Source organism: Heterocephalus glaber, unplaced genomic scaffold (genome assembly GCF_053883595.1).
Source record: "Heterocephalus glaber isolate CG9 unplaced genomic scaffold, H.glaber_assembly_v1.0 deba00001733, whole genome shotgun sequence".
Lineage (NCBI taxonomy): Eukaryota > Metazoa > Chordata > Mammalia > Rodentia > Bathyergidae > Heterocephalus > Heterocephalus glaber.
Window position 1 is genome coordinate 17,877,616 of NW_028258444.1, and position 21,838 is coordinate 17,899,453.

At 38.9% G+C, this 21,838-nt stretch overlaps 1 non-coding gene and 2 pseudogenes across 1 annotated transcript; 2 read left to right on the plus strand and 1 right to left on the minus strand.

The window, feature by feature from the left end:
- Window positions 1-1,614: 1,614 nt before the first annotated feature.
- LOC101709107 (small VCP/p97-interacting protein pseudogene) lies at window positions 1,615-15,076 on the minus strand (annotated as a pseudogene).
- Window positions 4,892-4,997, plus strand: LOC147821510 (small nucleolar RNA U13). The gene has a single exon (XR_015446993.1). It is a non-coding gene; the product is annotated as a small nucleolar RNA U13 (small nucleolar RNA).
- Window positions 15,077-20,763: 5,687 nt separating the features above from the next.
- LOC101701220 (endosome-associated-trafficking regulator 1 pseudogene) lies at window positions 20,764-21,838 on the plus strand (annotated as a pseudogene).

Here is a 21,838-nt window from a genome sequence, read left to right on the forward strand (position 1 = left end):
AGATCTGCTTGTGTCCATACAGCTATTAATTATCCTTGTTTCTTCTGGTTTTAGAAATTTAATCACCTTAAGAAAGTCAAAAATTTTATTTCTAAAGTGCCGTTCAATGATTTCACAATCCTTTAGGAAAAGCATCACTAATCCTCTAAAGAATGAAGAAAATTGAGTTTAACTACATTTTGCTTAGATATTCATTGGATATTTCATGTCATAGTAGAAAAAGTAATTTTTACACAAGAAGTCAACAGACTTATAGTTCAAACTCTTTAAACATGTGTAAAGATTGCACTATAACACAATCTTTGTGGGAGGGTCGAGAGAGAACAGTGGCTCTGTGTCCTTGGTGAATTATGTGAGCTAGTCTTTTTAATTTACCGTTCCTATTGGCATCTAGTATCTACAATTTTAATTCGGGGCTCAAGTATGTGGTCTTGCCGTTCAAAGAGTCAGCATCTCTGACAGTTAATAGCAATGCTTCTATTTTAACATATTATATATTACAATGAAAAACCAAAAGCATAAATGTTATGTGAAATGCACGATCCTAGAGAGAAAAGTCTAAAAAGCCTATGCATCCTATAGAATTACTTTCTAATATCTTTATGTTTTGTTTTGGTTTTTTTGGTACCAGGGATCGAACTTGGGTCCTTGTGCTTGCACAGCAGGCGGCGAAACCACTGAGCTAAATCCCCAGCCCAATATTTTTATGTTTTAAAATATAGTACCTACATATTTCTCTTTCTTACATTCATATTAGCCTTGGCAATTTCATGTCTGTACAAATCTTACAACTATTCTTTAACAAATATAAAAGAAAAATCCTTATGAAATTTGGACAAATATATTACCACTCACTATAACCCACTAAGAGTCTTAGTTTAACTTATTACATAGACCTTTATAGAACCAAATCTGTTACTGTACAATAGCACATCAGTGTCCTCTGACAGTACCCACTAATATATAAATTCAGCAAAGAAAACTTTTATTATATTGTAAAACATAATGTTAATTTTATAAGGTATAAGAATAGACAATAAATTAGGAGAAATTCAATATTTGCTTACACATCTTCATTACTTCGTAAATTATGAAAATTTAGTGTTTCTTCAGATAAGCCCTTCAATGAATTTTCACGATTTTCCCTGATGATCAGTTTAAAGGCACTAAGTGTTTTTTTTTAAGGCACTAAGTCTTTAAGTGTAAGCAAAAGTCTTCATACATAGTGAAAAAAGCCAAACACAAGGCTACGCAGCACAACTATAAATAGCGAAGATATTTTAAAGGAGGGAAACATAATTGCAAGTTTAGTATTAGAAATGTATGCTGGGTCTTTAAACGCCATCTGTGTATCCTACTTAGTCCATATTTTAACTATGAAAAAATGGCAAATCACTTACTTCCTGCAGAAAAGTAAGTGCCGAAACGTAAGAATTTAATGAATGGTCTGGCCATTTTCTGTCTGCAAATCGAATTTTTTCCCAATATGTTCAATACAGATTTAGCACTGCAATTAAGGGCACTATCAAAAGTTGATTCTGTGTACTCAAGGAGAAGAAATTAAATGGAGGAAGTCCATTCGATAGCAGATGCTGGACAAAACTGGCAGTAGGCTCTTGCATTCATGTTATGCTTTATGAAAGTGTCCATCTAAGTCCACCTGCTGGTGGAGGCCCAGATGTGGCAATTTGTTTTTCTAGTTTTTCCTTTTTCTTTCTTTTCTCTTCCACAGATTGAACATCTAAAATCCCCCGAGATGCAGCCTCCTTCTGTCTTCTCTCTGCAGCCTCTGCAAGTTTTGCTCTTTTCTCTTCCGGGCTCGGCGACCCCGGCACGGGCTCCGCGGGGCACGGGAAGCACAGCCCCAGCCCGACGGCGAGCTAGGCTGGACGACTCGCGCATAGGCGCCGCGCAGCCCCCAGTGGTAGCTTTTGGACAGAGACTACAGCTGCCATTTGGAGAATCACAATAATAGAGTTGCTACTTCTAGCAGTCAACCTCCCTTGTTCTCCTTCATCTCATAATTCCAGAAAATTATCACTACATAAAGAATGAGGCTAGATCTTGGATTTGATACCCATTTTCATACAAATGCTTAATCAAGTTAGTTAATTAAACCAATTAAATTTTAGTCATTTGTGGGAAAATGGATGCACATTGAGACCATAATGTTAAGTGAAATAAACCAGACATATAAACAGAAATATCACATAGTTTCTCTTATATGAGAAACTCAAAGTATAAATAATTTAAAGAACAAAATAAAAGATAATATAAAAAAGGAAGACAGAGACTTTGTAAAATGGGAAGGAGGATCTAGAGATGGAAGAAGAAGGGAGGAGAGAGCAAGGGGAAGTAAAAATTAAATGTTTTGAAAATGCACCATCTCCCCATGATGAATGTAATAATTTTATATAGCAAATATGTACTAGCAAACATAAAAATAAAGCAATTTAGATTGGAGGAAGTGATTTCTACGGGTACTTTTCTTCTTTATTACTTGGACAAAAGTCACTTAGCACTATGGATTCACATTCTCTTTCTACATTGAAGGACTACTCTGAATTCATATATGATTATTTTTAATTACTATATTTGCATTCCTATTTCTATAACTGTTTTATGCTTAAGTGACCCATTGATTTTTATTAATTGAGAATAATAACAACAAAAATTTAAATACATATGTAAATTTAAATCATTATACACAAATAATTTTAAAATAAAATATATTTTACCTTTTTAATTGAACATTGGCTAAAACAAACTGATACAGATGTAATTACCAAGAAGGTAATGCCATTTCTATTCAGATCTTAATGTATTTTTAATTTATGAAATGTTTGCTTTAAAATAAGTATATCTTTATGTAATTGAATAATATCTTAACTAATATCTTAAATCTTACATCTTTAATAATATTTTACATCTTTTTTTTTTGGTTAATGCGGTACTTTTTCTTTTCTTTTCTTTTCTTTTTTTTGGGGGTGTGTGTGTGTGTGTGTGTGTGTACTGGAAATCAAACTCAGAACCTTGTATTTTCAAGGCTGGTGGTGTGCCACTGAGCTAAATCCCCAGCCCTTCCTTTCCTTTTTGAGTCAGCTTCAGCAGCTACAGCAATGCTTGGGAGGAAATTTATAGCAATAAATGCTCTATTAGAAGAGAAGAAATGTATCAAATCAGCAAACTAAACTTCTAGATTGAGAAACAGGAAAAAAGAAAAGAAAATTAAAGGCAAAGCAAGAATGTAATTTCTCAATAATTGATAGAACAAGACCAAATTTAGTCAACATAAGATTTTTAACAAATCAATATAATTAATAAATATATACAATTAATAAACATAAACTAGTAATAAATGTGCACCAAGTAACTTCAGCATACATATTTTTATATCAGAAACAGAATATTAGAAACATACAAAATTATAAAGCAGTTAAAACAAGATGTATAAGACAAAACACACTCCTAAACGCAAAGGACGTTAAAGAAGAAAGGCCAAAAATTGAAAGTTAATCACCCATCTCAACAAGTTAAGAAGAAAATAAATTCAAGTAAATAAAGAAAGCAATAAAGAGCAGAAAATAATAAAAATAGAAAACACATAAAAGCCAGACTTATTTTAAATATTAATAAAATCAGAATATACATGGGACTCACAAATCAATAAAGACAGAAAGTGCCCTTGAAAATGAGTGAAAAGCTTGAGCTACCACTTCACAAAAAGGAAATCCAAGTGGCCAATAAAACTATCAAAGGGAATCCAACCTCATTTAGTAATCAGAGAAATTTAATTTAAAGTCTCAGTGCTACCACTACTCATCCAGAAAATTAGCCAAAAAATTTAAAAATCTGACAAAACGAAAACATGGATGGCTTTCATATCCACTGGTAGGAATAAAACTGGTGCAAATATTTTGGCATTACCTTGCAAACATGAAGATATACAAGTGCCAGGACCCAGAAATTCCATTCCTGCATATACACACTAGAAAAGCTCATGAACATGTCCCCTGATATTACAGTCATTCACTTTTTTTTTTTTTTTTTGGTAACAGGGATCGAACTCAGGACCTTGTGCTTGCAAGGCAGGTGGCAGAACCACTGAGTTAAATCCCCAGCTCTCCCCTGATATTGTAGAAAACACTTCCCAGGCCTGCATTGTTGGCAGTCCCTAACTATTCTCCCAAATTGCCCAGTAAATACTCCTCTGCCACAAAGAAGAATAAACTTGAGTCATTTGTAGGAAAATGGATGCACCCTGAGACAATAATGTTAAGTGAAATAAATCAGACACACAAGCTTGAATACCACACAGTTCTTATTACATGAGAAACTCCAAATGTTGGTAAATTAAAAAGCAAAATAAAAGATAGATAATAAGAAACAAGGAAATAGATCTTTGCAAAAGGTAGGAGGATCAAGAGTTTGTAATGGTGGGAGGGAAGAGGCAGAGGGGAAGGGGATGAAAAAAACAATTAAAATGTGTTGTATAGATGTACCAACTCCACACCATGAATGCAATCATTACGTACTACAAACATATATTAATTAAAATAAATATTTAATAAAGAATATAATGAATTAGCTGGGCATGGTAGAGCTCACTTGTAATTCCAGCTACTCAGGAGCTTATCGCAGAAGGCTGACAAATTCAAGGCCAGCCTGGGCTACATAGTAAGACTCTATGTTTAAAAATAAAATGGGCTGGGCCAGGGATTTAGCTCAGTGGTTTCACTGCCTGCTGCGCAAGCGCAAGGACCCGAGTTCGATCCCCAGTACCAAAAAAAATTTAAAATAAAATAAAATGGGCTGAGGATGTAGCTCAGTGGTGGTGTCCCAGGCTCAATCCTCAGCACCACAAAAAAACAATAATAATAATAATGGATGGGTTGTTTTGTGGCTTCTAAGGGTGACGATTGGGGCTTTATGTCACTGCATGAGATGTGCTTTGACTCACACTTGGTTATGACATCGGCACATTATCCCATTTGATGCGCAAAATAATAATAAATAAAATTTTAAAACAGTATAAAATCATGGCACAAATTCCACAACAGAATACAGCACCAAAACTGAAAAAAGCTGCAGATACACAGGTCATCAACATACGATGTTGAACCAGATAACTCTGGTCATAAAGGAAAGCATAGAGAAATTCAATTTCAAATCAAAAGCAAGGAAGACAAATAATATTGTTATGAATGCACATCTAAGTTGTAAAAGGTAAAAAACTGTAAGGAAGTAATAAGTACCCTAAAAGTGAGGCTAGTGGCTTCCTCTGGAATAGAGGGTTGCCGGCAGGAAGGCACCTCCTAGAGGTCTGGCTGTATTCTCTTTTCCTGGCCTGAGTGCTTGTCATAGAAGTGTTCAATTCATAATGTTCCATTTCATGGCACACTAACATTTTGTGTGCAATTCTATATTTGTGCTATATTTCATATCCATTCATATGCTACCCTTTATTTAGGGTCAATTAGGGAGATTTAATTTGATCCTTTTAATAGGCAATGTTTTACTGTTTCTTTGTATGTTATTGTTTTATGTTGGAATTTCAGCATTTAAAAACCAACTACTGCCGGGATTTAGCTCAGTGGTTTCACCGCCTGCTGCGCAAGCGCAAGGACACGAGTTCAATCCCCAGTACCAAAAAAAAAAAACCCTACTACCATTTCCAGTCTTTAAAGACTGGTTTCATACATAGAAGACTTCTTAGAGAATCTGTACACCCTTCAGGGTTTTTCTAGGCTTGTGTATGTAGTGTCCTATTTGAAGAAATTTGCTGATGTCTCCTCTGGAGCTCTTTCTGGGCAAGTCTGTGATACTGCAACTGTGCCGGTGCTCTAGAAAGCTGTAGTACTGGAGCTCCACCTAGGGTCAGTCTGTGGTACTGCAAATCTAGTTCTGGACCAAGGCATATTGACTGCATTTGTTTTTCATCAACAACCCACGTGCACTGTTTCTATCAGTGCTTAGTTTCACCCAACGCAAACACCAGAGACACAGCAGAATCCCAAGAGGTCAGCGTGTTGAATGTACATTTCATTCCTTCGCCTTCCCAGGAAGAAATCAGAAGCTAGATATTTCCTCCTGATCCTGCTTTGCCACGCCAGTGGGAAGGGCTCTGGTGAGCGAATGCCAAAAATTTTCCTACGGCGCTTTGATGGGATTGGCTTCAAACTAGGGCCCAAGAAACTCTTAACTCGTTTCTGGATTTTTCACAATAGCAATTGGCTTCTATAGTGTTAAATGTACGTTTATATGGAGGAGGGAGGATGTGTGGTCCTCCCTGCCATTTTGTTGATATCCTTTATTGCTTTTTTTCTCCTCTAGTTAGTGGCCACATCTATCTGCTACTAATTGTTTCACTGGGTAGCGGATATGATGAATGTTCTTTTGCTGAGTGTCTGTATTTTGTTGTTTGGGCTTTAATAAGGAAGATGGATAAGACTGAAATACACACATTGAAACCTCCCCCAAAAAATTTGAAACTGCAGAGAGGGTGAGACAAAGGGATTGAAGGAAGGGTGAAAATGAACAAAGTATGTTATGTGCATATGTAAATCTCCAAAATGAAACTCATTAATCTGTATAACCAATATTCTTTAATTTTAAAGAAATACGAAACAAAAAGAAAAATTTGAGCTTTATACCTGTAGACAGTTAGTATGATACACTTGAAGTTCATTTTCATTTTTTCAAGTCTTTTTTTTAAATTTGTTAAACAGATCTAAATCAGCCTTTATTTTCAAGCTAATTTATCCCTAATTGTCAAGGTGTGGCTTTTCTGAGGTGTTTACTGAATGCCTAAGGCTTTCAGTGAGATTTCTCCACTCTGACTGCTTGGAACTCAAACATCTCCCGCTCTGTATGCATCCCAATAGTTACCTAACTAGCGGCTCCTAATAATATTCGGTCAAAGTCCCATGGGTATCCTTATACAGGTTTCCAGAATTCCTTCCCTAGATACCTTTCCCTTTGCCCTACAAATTTAAAGCAAACTCTGCCTTCCCAACTCTGTCCTATGTCTCCAGTTCAGCAAGACAATCATGTTGAGTCTCTTCTCGATCTCAGATCTGGAAAGTGTATTAAAACAGAAAACTGATATGATGGTAGAGCTCACTATAACAGTTTCCCTTTAAAGGATTATGGTCCTGTGCTATATGTTTTCCAGTGACTGAAAACAGATATTCTGTATATTTTGTCCATTTTACGGTTGTTTACATCAGGAGGGCTAGTCTGATACTCATCACTCCTTCATAGGTGAAACCTGAAGACCCTTACACTCATTTTTAACCTATTAAACATTTACTACCCTCTAAACTCTGTTTAATATTTCACTCTCTCCATTAAATCTCATTATTCCCTTCTCTGTAATCTCAGTGAACTATATGGCTCTCTTACAATTACCACATATTCAATATTGTACCAAATCATATTAATATTATCTTAATATTGTACAAGATCTTATGTCTTCACCATCCAATGACATCTAACATGTTGTGGGATTCAAAACTGCTTATTTATTGAATGAATAAAATACCCAAAAGATAGTCTTCTTTTAAGTGGAAGTGTGTAAGAGTAGGATAAATTACCTACTCACTTAGTAGAAGGTTAGAATATATGCAGTTCAAGGTCTCTCCCAGCTCAAAGATTTAATGAAAAAATAGGTAAATTGTGCCACATCTATATAATAAATATTATATGATTATTTTAATGGATGATATTTAAAATACCTACAGAAAAATGTTAGGTAAAATATAAAGATTCAAACTGTATACATAACAAACACAACTGTATAAAAAACATCCATATAAGATACTGGAAAATATATTTTTAAATAATACAATTGTTTTAATTTATATGTACTGTTGACTCTTTTTTTTACCATGCTATGAGACTAGTCTTGAGAGATCGCTGGCCTGACTATCTAATTATCTTCAAGAAGACTGGCTTATAATAATTAGTTATCCCAAAAGCCAATCTTTACTTTTACTTAATATCTTAATATCTTCCAACATCTTACTAAATTTAATCAACAGCCTATTGAGAATATTAGTTCATGTAGTTATCTGCAATCAAATATTACAACTAGTTTATCCTTCAGGGATCACCAGAAAGTTGTACTGCTCATAGTGAGGTATTGTAAGGGTGCTGTATTGAGACTTTGTTAATGACTGAAATGTTTGATAACATCTATTTTTTATTTTTCCAGGATGAAATGCTGATAATCAATAGAAGCCAAGTTAGGGTAATCTTATGTAAATCTGCACATCTGTGTGTCTGTTCTATAATACTTTTTTTAAATTTTATTTCATTGGTACATTTTAGATATACAATATAATGACATTCATCATTGGAAATTTGCACCATTACATAATCTCTCTTGGTTCTTATTTTTCCCCCTGCCCTGCCCTCCCTTCAACCCCTCCATCCCTCCCTATTTACAAAGACTTTGGTCCATTTTTTCATTTTCTCATATTAATTCCATTCCCTTCTTTCCTTTCCCCTACCCCTCCCACCTCCCCTTCCCCTTTGCCCCTTTTCTTCCTATTTCACATTATCTATTATACCTTTTAGTCCTTATTTACACTTTCACTTTCTCACACTAGAGAAACTATTCGGTATCGATACATGTGTGTCCTATTTATTTCACTTAAGAGTATCACCTCAATGTGCATCCATTTAGCTATAAATGTCTCTAATTTCTCAGTTTTTGTGGCTGAGTAGTACTCCATTTTATTTTTTTAAAAGACCACATTTTCTTTTTCCAGTCTCCAGTTGATGGGCAGTTGGGTTGCTTCCAAGTTTTAGCTATTACAAATTGTGCTGTTATGAACATGGGTGCACATATATCACTGTGGTATGATTCTTTTAATTCTTTGGGGAAGATACCCAGCAGGGAAATAGCTGGGTCAAATGGGACTTCCAGTCCTAGTTCTTTGAGGTATCTCCATACTGATTTCCACAATGGTGGTACCACTCTACACTCCCACCAGCAGTGGAGCAGGGTTCTTCTTTCCTCACAGCCCCCCCAGCATTTGTTATTGGTTGATTTCACGATAGCAGCCATTCTTTCTGGAGTGAGGTGGAATCTCAGCGTTTTCATTTGCATCTCTCAAATGACCAGTGAAGTTGAACATTTTTTCATATGTTTACTTGCTGTTTCCACTTCTTTCTTAGAAATATCTGTTCATTTCAGATGCCCATTTTTGGATTGGGTCTTTAAATTTGGTCTGATTTTTTTTAAGTTCTTTATAGATTTGAGATAGTAGACCTTTGTCTGGGGAACAGCAGGTGAAAATTTTTTCCCACATTGTGGATTGTCTCTTCACACTGCTGGTGGTTTCTCTTGCTGTGCAGAAGCTTTTTAATAAGAAGAGATACCACTTGTTGATTGTTTGTGCTAGTTCACAGGCAACTGAGGTTTTGTTCATAAAATCTTTTCCTACACCAATGTCTTCAAGTGTTCTAACTAACCTCTGTTCCAGCTGGTTCAGCATTTCTGTTTTAATATTTAGATCTTTACTCCATTTTGATTTTAGTTGAGTGCATGGTGAGAGATACAGGTCTAGCTTTAATCTTTGGCAAGTTGAAATCCAGTTTTTCCAGCACCATTTATTAAATAGGCTATCTTTCCTCCAGTGAGGGTGTTTGGCTCCTTTGTCAAAGATGAGGTGGCTGAGTATGTCTGGTGTTGTTTCTGCATCTTCTAATCTGTTCCACTGGTCCTCAGGTCTCTTTCTTTGCCAGGACCATGCTGTTTTTATCACAGTAGCTTTGTAGTAGAGTTGCAAGTTGGGAGTTGTGATTCCCTCTGCCATGTCTCTGTTATCTAGAATTGCTTGTGCTATTCTGGGTCTCTTCTTGTTCCAAACGAATGTTTGGATTGTTTTCTCAAGGTCCATGAAGTATGCTGCTGGGATCTCAACTGGGATTGCATTGAATCTATATAGCAGTTTTGGAAGTATGGCCATTTTCACTATGTTGATCCTTCCTACTCAGGAGCAGGGGATGTCTGTCCATTTTCTATCATCTTCAATCTCTCTTTTCAGAGTGCCATAGTCTTCAGAAAAGAGGGCTCTTATTTCTTTTGTTACGTTGATTCCTAGGTACTTCAGTTTTTTGGATGCTATTATGGAAGGAATTGTTTGTCCTATTTCTCTCTCATTGACTCTGTTGTTCGTGTAGAGGAAAGCTATTGATTTTTGTGTGTTGACCTTGTATCCAGCTACTCTACTGAATTTGGTTATTAAGTCTAGAAGACTGTTGGTGGAGTTCTTGGGGTCTTCTATATAGAGTATCATGTCATCTGCGAATAAAGACAAGTTGACTTCTTCATTACCTATCTTTATTCCTTTTTCTTTCTCTTGTCTAATTGCTGTGGCTAATGTTTCCAGAACTATATTGAACAAGAGTGGTGATAGTGGACATCCTTGTCTTGTTCCTGATTTTCGTGTGAAGGGTTTCAGTTTTGGACCATTTAGTATGATACTGGCTGTTGGTTTTTCATAGATGGCTTTTATCAGATTGAGGTAGAGACTATCTATTCCAATTTTTTGAAGGGTTTTTATCATAAATGCGTGTTTGATTTTGTCAAATGCTTTTTCTTCATCAATTGAGATGATGATATGTATTTTGTCCTTGACTCTATTGATATAGTGTATTACATTTTTTTTGGTACTGGGAATCAAACTTGGGTCCCTGCGCTTGCAAGGCAGGTGGCAGAAATACTGAGCTAAATCCCCAGCCCCCTGTCTTACATTTATTGATTTGTGTATTTTGAACTGTTCTGAAAAATCGCAGAAATACATGGAGACATAGAATTTGGGTAAAATAATAAAAGTTTACTTGCAAGCAGGCAGGACCACCAGAAACTGGTCTGGTCAGTGTCCGCATGCCCCTTTGTTCAACATTTCCTTTTATATCTTCTTTAGCTATTATCTCATCCCTGGTGGTCTTTTTAAGTAAATAAAATTCCAATTCCTGTTTAATGGTTAGACAAAGGTGGTTTCTATCGCTGATTACAGTCCTAAATACATGACAGTTAAGGCATATATATCACAAATTTGCTCAAGGATTGCAGCTTTGTTCTTCAGAGTTAAGATGTTATCTATAGTAGAGCTACAGATCAAAGGAGCTATATAACCTTCACTTTAAACAACACAAGCAATGGGCTAAGGCAAGTTTTTAAAGGGATACACTACCTATTTTGTTTCTACAACTACCTTAATATCCAACCTACTAAGCTATCTCAAACATTTTCCCTACCAGAACCATCCCTGCATCCCTGGGATGAATCCCACTTGGTCAGATCCTCTTGGTATGATCCTCTTGACGATCTTCTGCATTCTATTTGCCAGTATCTTATTAAGGATTTTTGCATCTATGTTCATTAGTGAGATTGGCCTATAGTTCTCTTTTTCAATTGGTTCTTTCTCTGCTTTGGGGATCAAGGTGATGCTTGCTTCCAGGAATGAATTTCAGAGTATTGCTTCCCTTTCAATTTCACTGAAGAGTTTAAACAGTAGTGGCAGTAGTTCCTCTCTAAATGTCTTGTAGAATTCAGCAGTGAAGCCATTAAGACCTGGGCTTTTCTTACTTGGTAAGTTCTTTATTACATTTTCAACTTCATTGATTGATATTGGGTCATTTAGAATTTTTAGGTCTTCTTCATTCAACTTTGGTAATTCATATGTATCTAGGAATCTGTCCATTTCTTCTGTGTTTTCCATCTTATTGGCGTATAAGTTCTCGAAGTAGGTATTGATGATCCTCTGGATTTCTGCTGGGTCCATTGTAATTTCACCCTTTTCATTGCATGGATTTGGGCCTTTTCTTTCCTTTTTCTGATAAGGTTGGCTAAGGGTTTGTCAATTTTGTTTATTCTTTCAAAGAACCAACCGTTGGCTGCATTGATTTTTTTTGTATTATTCTCTTAGTCTCCATTGCATTGATTTCTGCTCTGATCTTTATAATTTCCTCTCTTGAATGAGCTTTGGAGTTGTCCTATTCTTCTTTTTCTAGAAGCTTGAGGTTCAGCATCAGGTTGTTTAACTGGGCTCGCTGTTTTCCTAATATGAGTATTGACTGCTATGCATTTCCCTCATATGACTGCTTTCATTGTGTCCCATAGATTCCAATATGTTATATTGTCATTGTCATTTAATTGAAGGAACTGTCTGATTTCTTCTTTAATTTCCTCTGTGAAAATTTCCTCTTAGTTATTCAGAAGTATGTTGTGCAGTTTCCATGTGTTTATGAAATTCTTGCGGTTTCTTTTGCTATTGATCTCTAATTTCATTGCACCATGGTCTGACAATATACAGGGGATAACATCAATTCCTTTGCACTTACTTAAACATGTTCTATGAGTGAGTATATGATCTATTTTGGAGAATGACCCATGTGCAGCTGGAAAGAATGTATATTCTGATTTTGTGGTGTGGAACACTCTGTAAACATCTGTTACATTCATTTTTTCAAGAGTTCGATTGAGTTCTAGTATTTCATTACTTATTTTTGCCTAGTTGATCTATCTATTTGTGACAGTGGAGTATTGAGGTCCCCCACTATTACTGTATTAGTGCATATATGACTTTTCATGTCCATTAGTATTTGTTTTATATAGTTGGGTGCACTAGTGTTTGGTGCATAGATATTTATGATTGTCATCTCTTCCTGTTAGATGGTTCCCTTTACAAGGATGTAATGTCCTTCTTTGTCTCTCTTAATCAGTGTTGGTTAGAAATCCACTTGATCTGCAAAGAGGATAGCTACTCCTGCTTTTGTTCAGTTTCTTGTCACATGGAGTATTGTTTTCCACCCTTTAACTGTCAGTCTATGAGTTTCTTTTTGAATTAAGTGTGTTTCTTTTATGCAGCATATTGTTGGATCTTGCTTCTTGACCCATTCTGCCAGTCTATTTCTTTTGATTGGTGAATTAAGACCATTAACATGGATGGTTATAACTCATACATATTGATTTATCATTGTCATGACTTTTTCTTTTTGTTGGATTCTCCCTCTTTGCATTTAACTTCACACCCAATGGATTCATTCTGCTGGGCTTCCTGGGGTTGTGATCCTCATTGTCTTTTTCTAGGATTTTGTCTAAAATTTTTTTGGAGTGCTGGTTTAGTATTCATGAAGTTCCTAAGGTGCTCTTGGTCATGAAAGTATCTTATTTCTCCATCAATTTTGAAAGATAATTTTGCAGGGTACATCAATCTGGGTTGGAGGCTGTTTTCCTTTAGGGCTTGGAGTACATCCAAGCTCTTCTTGCCTTGAGGGTTTGCATTGAGAAGTCTGCTGTGATTCTGATGGGCTTTCCTTTGTATGTGATTTGTTTCTTTTCTCTAACTGCTTGTAGAACTCTGTTCTTCTGTTGGGTTTCTGGAATCTTAACAAGTATATGCCTATGTGTAGGGTTTTTTTTTTATCAAGGCTAGCTGGAGTCCTATATGCCTCACTTATCTGTATGTCAAATTCTTTTCCCCTGCTTGGGAAGTTTTCTGCCATCACTTTTGTGAAGTTTTTTTTATGTCATCTGCATTCTCTCCTGTTTCTTCATTGACTCCAGCAGTCTTATGTTATTCTTCTTTGCATCATCTAGCAGCTGCTGGATTGATTTCTCATGGTCTCTTACAATTTTAAAGGAATTTTTCTTTTCCTGGTCACTAATTGCAATCTTATCTTCTATATCTGAAATTCTGTCCTCACATTGATTCATTGTGCTATGTAGACTGTCAATGGAGTTTTTGATCTCCTAGAAATCTGTTTGCATCTGTTTTATGGATTCCATTTGTTTCCTATGTTGAGATTCCATCATGTTCCTCAGCTCCTCTCTAGATTAATCATGTCTTGCACTATGAGCACAATCTCTGCTGTTATCTGAAAAATTATTTCTGATTTCATTTTTTCCAGATCCTCTTTTGTTACCAGTTCAGTGGGTCCAGGTGGTTGAGTATCAGAATGTTCCATCTCATTTCCCTTTGGGGTTGCTGTAGGTGATCCAAAAGTCTGTTTTTGAGGCTTGTTTATGTGTCTTCTCATTTTGATGAAGGGGTGGAGTGGGGGGGCAGTGCTGCTGGCACCTGCACAGCTCACCTCCTCTGCACTAGGAGTGGTCGTATGGCAGCCTGGAAGCCTCCTCTGGGCTGGGAGCAGTGGTATGGTGGCCCGGAAGCCTCCTCTGAGCTGGGACCAGTGGTACGGCTGCCTGGAAGCTTCCTCTGGGCTGGGAATAGTGCTACAGCATCCCAGGATCCTCCCCTGTGCTGGAGGCGGTGCTATGATGGAAGCCTCCTCTGGGCTGGGAACAGAGCTATAATGGCCCGGAAGCCTCCTCTGCCCTGGGAGCAGTGCTACAGCAGCCTGGAAGCCTCCTCTGGGCCGGGAGCAGTGCTATGGTGGCCCACTGTTCTATGTTACTCATAAACATGAGGTAGCAAGCCTCTGAAAATAGTTTTATAGAGGCTGGGGATTTAGCTCAGCAGTTCTGCTGCCTGGCCTGCAAGCAAAAGGACCCGAGTTTGATCCCCAGTACCAAAAAAAAGAAAATAGTTTTATGAATCAACTTAAGCATATTTCCAAGCCAACCCATCCCATCACTTCTCCTTAATATCTTCTATTTACCTTTCTCTATTAGCCAAAGGCAAAATTCAAATCTGAAATAGGAGAGACATGGAATATATAGGTATTCTGAAATAGGGGAGGCAGTCACACCCAGATACAGAAAAGCAATCTGAAAGACAAATCCTCTAGATCAACCATGTATCTGAATTGTTGAAAAAAGGGTAGCGGTGCTGCCACTGGTCTGCACCTCCCCACCCCCTTTCCCGGAGAGCACCCCATCCCTCGAGAGGTCTCACAGCCCTAGGGAAGGAGACAGACTTCAGGACAACTTCCTACATTCTCTCCCACCCACCTGGAAGAGGAAACCCAGCATGGGAGTAAAGCGCTGTTGGGGTCCCAGAAAAGCCACAAACTGCAACTGGAGAAAAGTAGAGATAGAAACGTGGAAATGGGCAGCCTCTCCCACCCCATCATCATCATCCTGCCTACAGCCCACCATCGACAAGGGAAGCCTCCCTGTTCTAAGCATAGGCTGAACACTGCCTGCTGGGGGCAGCACTGAGCTCGCTGGAGGGACCCTTGGCTCACATTCTACCCTGGAGAACTGAAGGAGACTCAGCAGTCGTTCCACAGTGGGCACTTTCCTATTGTTTCCTCGGACACCAGAGATCTGAAACAGAGGGAAACCCTACCTGCCGCTTACCATCCCAAGTGGGCACAGCAGACTTCTCCCAAGCACGGGGACTGTGCCAAGTTCCATGGGTTGGAAAGCAGAGGTCCTGAATCAAGGATGGTTAAGGATATGAGTGGGGAGGGGGTGTGATCTAGCACAGAAAACCTTTGGAGGGAGAACATGAAGATGAACGTAGATTTGCCTGGCAGCAAGGACAGTGGGGGAGAAAGGTTATTGGCAGAAGTCAGTGGAGAGCCTGGTGCTGGCCAAACTATTTCACATCCTCTTCTCCCAAATTAATTGAGGTGGTTGGGTCTTGGGACAGAGACCAAGGTCCCTCCTTAGCCATGCCCAGGGAATGGCTTGCAGCCAGGATGTGGGTCTAGAGAGACTGATGGCCCTCAGGACTCCCAGACAGGGAGTTAAGAAGCCCAAGATGGAAGAACAGACTGACTCTTGCAAGTAGACTATGTCCACAGCAGAAAGGAAATTGTGTGGACACTCTGGCTATATGGTATAGTGGCCATGTGGGGTCTCTTTTGTGTGTTTTCCTGCTTGTGTGACTGTTCTGGCTTCTCTGTATTTTTTCTCTTTTTTTTGGTTCTTGCATTTTTATCAGTATTATATTTTATTTTGCTTTTTTTTATTTTTCAAGATTTTTCTTTATTCTGCTCTGCTATGACTTGTGTCTAGATGTCCTCCCAAAGCCTCATGCAGCCATAGGTGGGGCTTTTTCAGAGGAGGCTGGATCTGGAGTGTATGATACTGGGATTGATTCATGATGCAATGCTAGGCTTAAAGGCACTAGGATTATGGATGTGAGTGCTACCCACCCTAAGTAGCCTGGATAAGACATAAGGGACAGGGGCTAGGGATTTAGCTAAGTGGTTTTGCCACCTGCTGCACAAGCACAAGGGCCCGAGTTCAATCCCCAGTAGCAAAAAAAAAAAAAAAAAAAAACAATATATGAGGGACAGAAAGAGCTGTGGTTGTCCCTTGCTTGCTTTGCTACCTTCTGTCCACCATGAATTGTTTCTCCTTTGTGATGCCTGTCTACCATGCCACCCTGCTTTGCAGCTAGCCAATTATGGACTGAAACCTCTACAAATTGTGAGCTAAATAGACCTTTCCTCCTTTAACTTCGGGTGTCAGGTATTTTGTCTCAGCAACAAGAAAATCAACTATGACATGTACTTTTCTCTTTTTAACCCTCTTCTCTCCCTATTCTATTCTCTTCAGTCATCCTCATTTTATCTATTCCCTTCCTTCCCTCACTTCTCCACCTTTCATTCAACATATACATAGCAGGTGCCTGAATATGTGCAAAAGAAAATAAGAATAGACCAGTGCTTTAACTTGAATGGTATCATTCATGGTCATGGCAGGGCAACCCTTAAAAGAACTGTGCTTAGAGAATCCAAACAAACCTAACCACAAATATATTGGCAGATGTCAACAACCTCACAGCTTCCCTCAGTCACTAATTGCATTTCCTTCCCCATTCATCCCTCCTCCTGCCTCCACAAATATTCTCTTAAACCCCCATAATATAACCGTTTTCTCCAGCTACAGAAATACTCCAACAAAGTCTATTTTTTACCTATTAACATTTTTTTCTTGTCTCTCCTCCTACTGACTTAACCCTTTCCTTTTCCTCTTTCTTTTTTCTTCCCTTTGCCTTCTACATCCTAGACTAACTGCTAATAACAGTGTAGTATAGTCTGTGAAAGGCACTGATAAAAGGGTAAAAATGCCAAAACAAGTTTTAATGTTTGTGATTGACATATGGTTGGATCCATAGATGCTGTTATAACTGGTAGGAATTCTTTTTTTCTTTTTGTACCAGGGATTGAACTCGGGACCTTGCACTTGCGAGGCAGGTGCCAGAACCACTGAGCTAAATCCCCAGCCCTAGGAATTCTATCATTACAACACAGAAACTGGGTCCAACCCAATTAATCTAAACAGGGTGAAGTAGTCAGCAATACCTCTCTTGATAAATAAAGCCAAGATCACATCACTGAAAAACAGAAACTAAAAAGATCTTCTTACCAATAACAAAGTCTCTTCATTCTATTTAACTTTAACCCTCAGTGCACACATGCATGCGCACGCACGCACACACACACACACACACAAATAGGAGCATGGAAAACAGGGCAGCAGAATGCCTCAAAAGACTCCCAACTCCCAGCTCTCCCAGAGCGAATCCAAGGGCCATCTATAGAGAGGAAATCAAACATCAAATATCTGAGCTATGTGAAATGATTAAAGAGGAAGCAAAGAAACCCATTGACCTCAAAGATGATATAACCCAAAAGATGGAGAAACTAGCAAAAAAATTAGCAAATGTGATGACAGAAGATCAAATAAAAAATTAGAAGAGCTGATGAAAACTATTTAAAACATGAATGACAGATTTAATAAATTCCATGGAAAACAAAAGAAATAAATTCCATGGAAATGTGCCAAACAGAAATCCCAGAGATAAAGAATTCTATTAAAGATATAAACAGCAAAAGTGACCAATCTAAAGGAAGAGCCTCAGACCTTGAGGAAAGAATGGAAGCACAAGATTATATACACAGAGATACCTTAAAAATGATGAGAGCAAGGAAAGTTGATCCAACATTTACTACATGCTGCTAAATCCCCAGCGTACATATAAATTATTGAAACTTAACCAAGAAGACATAATAACCCTAAATAATCCAACAGGCATTGAAATTGAGGCATTAATTTTAAAACCTACCAACTAAGAAAAGCCTAGGACCTGATGAATTCACAACTGAATTTTACCAGAATGTCAGGAAGAGTATAATGACTGTAATCAACCTTTTCAATGAAATTGAATTATTCCAAATAATTCCTAGAACCTAGCTTTCCTTAATTCCAAAACCAAACAAGAACCCAACTAAAAAAGAAAACTATAGGCCAGTCTCTCTCTCTCTCTCCTCTCCTCTCCTCTCCTCTCTCAAATAGTATCTCCCTCAGACTCTTTATGTAATTCAAGACCTGCATGTCTGTATTTAACTCTCAGCTACTTCCTCAAAGAAAATATGCTAGTTACTTTCTGCAGGTTACCTTTTCCTCATCCAGAGCTTTCTACTCTGCTTCTTTCCTGCCAAGATGAGACTCTTGTCCAATTTCTTGTTTCTTTCTTCCAAGAAAGACCAACCTAGTCTATTTTTAGGAAAAATCAGGTTCAGACTCTGTGCTGTCCTTCTTCTCATCTAGATATGCTCTCTGCTTTTTTATGGAAAGGATTCAGTGCTATATTTCTGCAGCAGTGTTTCTTATTCCCATTGTCATTCAGCTGCCTTTTACTATCTACATCCATTATTTTCAAAGGACCTGACCAGGATTTATGTTAATCTATTGTACTAAACCATCATTCTAAATGAACAAGTTCTCCATAGAATTATATAGCAATTTCCTCCTGCCTTCTCCCTGCTAAAAATAAAGGAGATAAAGATTAATCTATGGTAAAGTTCAAGGGCTGTTAACCCAAGCCCCCTTAGATATTGCTGATTCATCTCAATGCTGCAAGAACAAATCACGACATGCTCACATTTCACCTTAGGGCTCATCCTGAAAATCAAATATTTATTAAAGAAGTTAATATTTATTTTGTAAATCATAAGGTATTAGATAAGTGCTAGATTTCATGGTGACTCTTCATATTTCTTGCCAGCCTTTCCCTATTTCATACAGGGATGGTTATTAGATTCATGTGAAACACCAGGATGTGGTCTCTTGTGGACCAGAACTTTCCCCTGGAACCAAAACACAATGCACCTGCTCCAGTTGGCTCCAAGCTACATCTCCTCTCTAAGGATGGTCTCCAACCTTCACAAGGGAGGGAAGCTACCTGCTCTATAAAAGGCAGTAGAGTCCATAGCACCACGTACAGAACAAGAACTTCAGTTTCCTGTGACCACCCTACAGTGAACCAATGCCACGGAGCTCCACAGGAAAGAATCAAAAAGTCACACTTTGCCGTAGAACTTTAGCTGACCAAAGAATTTAATTCAGGGGCAAAGATATCCGGGAGAGAAGTTGAGTCCAAGCCTGAAGCAGGTCAGCAGCCCTCTTCACTGAGTCTGAGCATCTAGAGTTCATCTGGGTTGATATTGCCCTCTGCCTCCACAGAGGACCATCTCTGACCCAAACTGAACAGGCACAAAAAGGAGCTTACCATATTTCTGTAATGTCCTGTGTTTTGGCAGTTCCATGGATAATGCCCATATTTACTGACAAACCTCTGGAGGTTTGGGAAAGAAACCATTCCACTCATGTTCCCTGAGCCTTGCCTTATTTTCATACCCCAAAATAATGCTGTAAATAACAATAACTAGCCCTTTATTAATCACCTTTATGAAATCAGCATGGGTTGGTAGTCAGGGGCTTTCCACCACTACCTCCCCCTTAGTCCTTATTCTATTCTCTGAGCACCTATAGATTCAATCCATCACTTCTTTGTTGTAAGAGTCTCTTAAATATTTGAAAGCAGCGCTTGTATGCCTCCATTAATTTTGTTTTTTACAGATTAAACATCTCTACATTCTTCACATATTCCTCATATTTCAATTCTCAAGTCCTAATTCATGATAGTCAACAACAACAACAACAAAAAAGAAACCCTACATAAATGGCTAAGTCAGGTCTTACATTTCTTGTACTTGTTCAACTGACTATTAATGCCTCATACAGATTTCATATGTGCCCCCGTTCCATTTCATCTTGTTTGTTTGTAATTTCAAAAAGCAAGATTGTTTGGAATTACAATTCTGTCACCTAGAATATTGATCCCCCTCTTCCTTTTATATCATCTGAAGTTTGATGAGCCATGCATATTTATATTGATAATTAAAGCCACTGTTAAAATAGGTGAAGGAGGACCAGGGATTTAGCTCAATGGCTTCGCCGCCTGCTGCGCAAGAGCAAGGACCTGAGTTCGATCCCCAGTACCAAAAAAAAAATAAAATAGGTGAAGGAAACATGTGCACCAGCTTCTCTTTTTTTTTACTAGTCAGCTTCCTCCAGATTTTTAATCATTAATGAATAATTTTGGTGCACAGTAGCCAAACTAAGAGTTACGTTTAAGCACATAGTCATCATCTTTTCTATAAGTTTTACTAAAATTGATATTTTCCTTTTTTTCTTTTTTTTTTTTCTTTGTTACCGGGAATCAAACTTGGGTCCTTGCGCTTCCGAGGCAGACGGCAGGCAGCAGGCGGCGGAACCAATGAGCTAAATCCCCGTCCCAATGTGTTCATTTCCTATTCCTTTCACCTGATCTATTCAATTATTAATGCTCTCAGCAAAGGACATTATGCGAAGTTTCACATTATGATTAGCATTACAAAAATCCTGATACTACATTAAGAGACATCCAACTATTCTAAGAAATATCTTCTTAAGAGTTTCACCAAGGGAGCAGCGGCCGCGGGAGCTCCGAGGGGCGGCGGCAGCAGGGCCGCGGGCCAGGGCTAGGAGGCCGGCCGGCGGCGATGTCAGGCTACACGTGCCGCCCAGGCGCACCCCCGCTGTCCCGGGTGCGGAGCCTCGTGGTGACGGACAATGACAAACCTGAAGACCTTGAAGAGGCAAATCCATTCTCCTTTAAAGAGTTTCTGAAAACCAAGAACCTCAGCCTGTCGAAAGATGACACGAGCAACACTAGAATTTACCCAAAGGAAGCCTCAAGGCGCTCCCTGGGATCGGATCCCGGCTCCCCGACCGCCCAGGCTGTGGGCTTCAGCCTAGACTATCAGCAGCTGTTCCTTGAAGACCTGACTGGGGCAGGTGACCTCCTGGATGAGGATGAAGACGAGGAGGACCTATCTGCCGTCCTCCGTGGAGCAGACACGCTCGTCCCAGGCCACCACCAGCACTCCCCCCTGTGGCACATACCTGTCCTTCTCCACCCTGTCGGAGCTGGCAGGGCCCGAGTCTCTACCGCTGTGGACAGTGAGCGACACAGACTCGCGCGTGCCCCCAGCATCCCCGTCTGGGAGTCCAGGCCTGGACTTCGAGGCTCGGGGAGAGTCCCTGGGAGACAGACAGCTGCGGATGCTGCAGATAAGTTACGAAGCCCTGAAAGATGAACATTCTAAGCTAAGAAGAAAGCTGAATGAGGTTCAGAGCTTCTCTGAAACTCAAACAGAAATGGTGAGGACGCTTGAGCGGAAGCTGGAAGCGAAGGTGATCAAGGAGGAGAGCAACCACCAACACCTGGAATCGGTGGTGCAGCAGGTGGAGCAGAACCTGGAGCTAATGACCAAACGGGCTGTGAAGGCAGAAAATCATGTCACGAAGCTGAAACAGGAAGTGAGCTTGCTCCAGGCACAGGTCTCCAACTTCAAGCGGGAGAACGAAGCCCTACGGTCAGGCCAGGGCACCAGCCTGACCGTGGTGAAGCAGAACACCGACGTGGCCCTGCAGAACGTCCTCATGGTCATGAACATCACACACACATCTATAAAGCAGCTGGTTTCCGGAGAGGAAAAGTTGAATCTTGTTGCCGAAATCCTTAAATCTATAGACAGAATTTCTGAGATTAAAGACGAGGAGGCGGACTCTTAA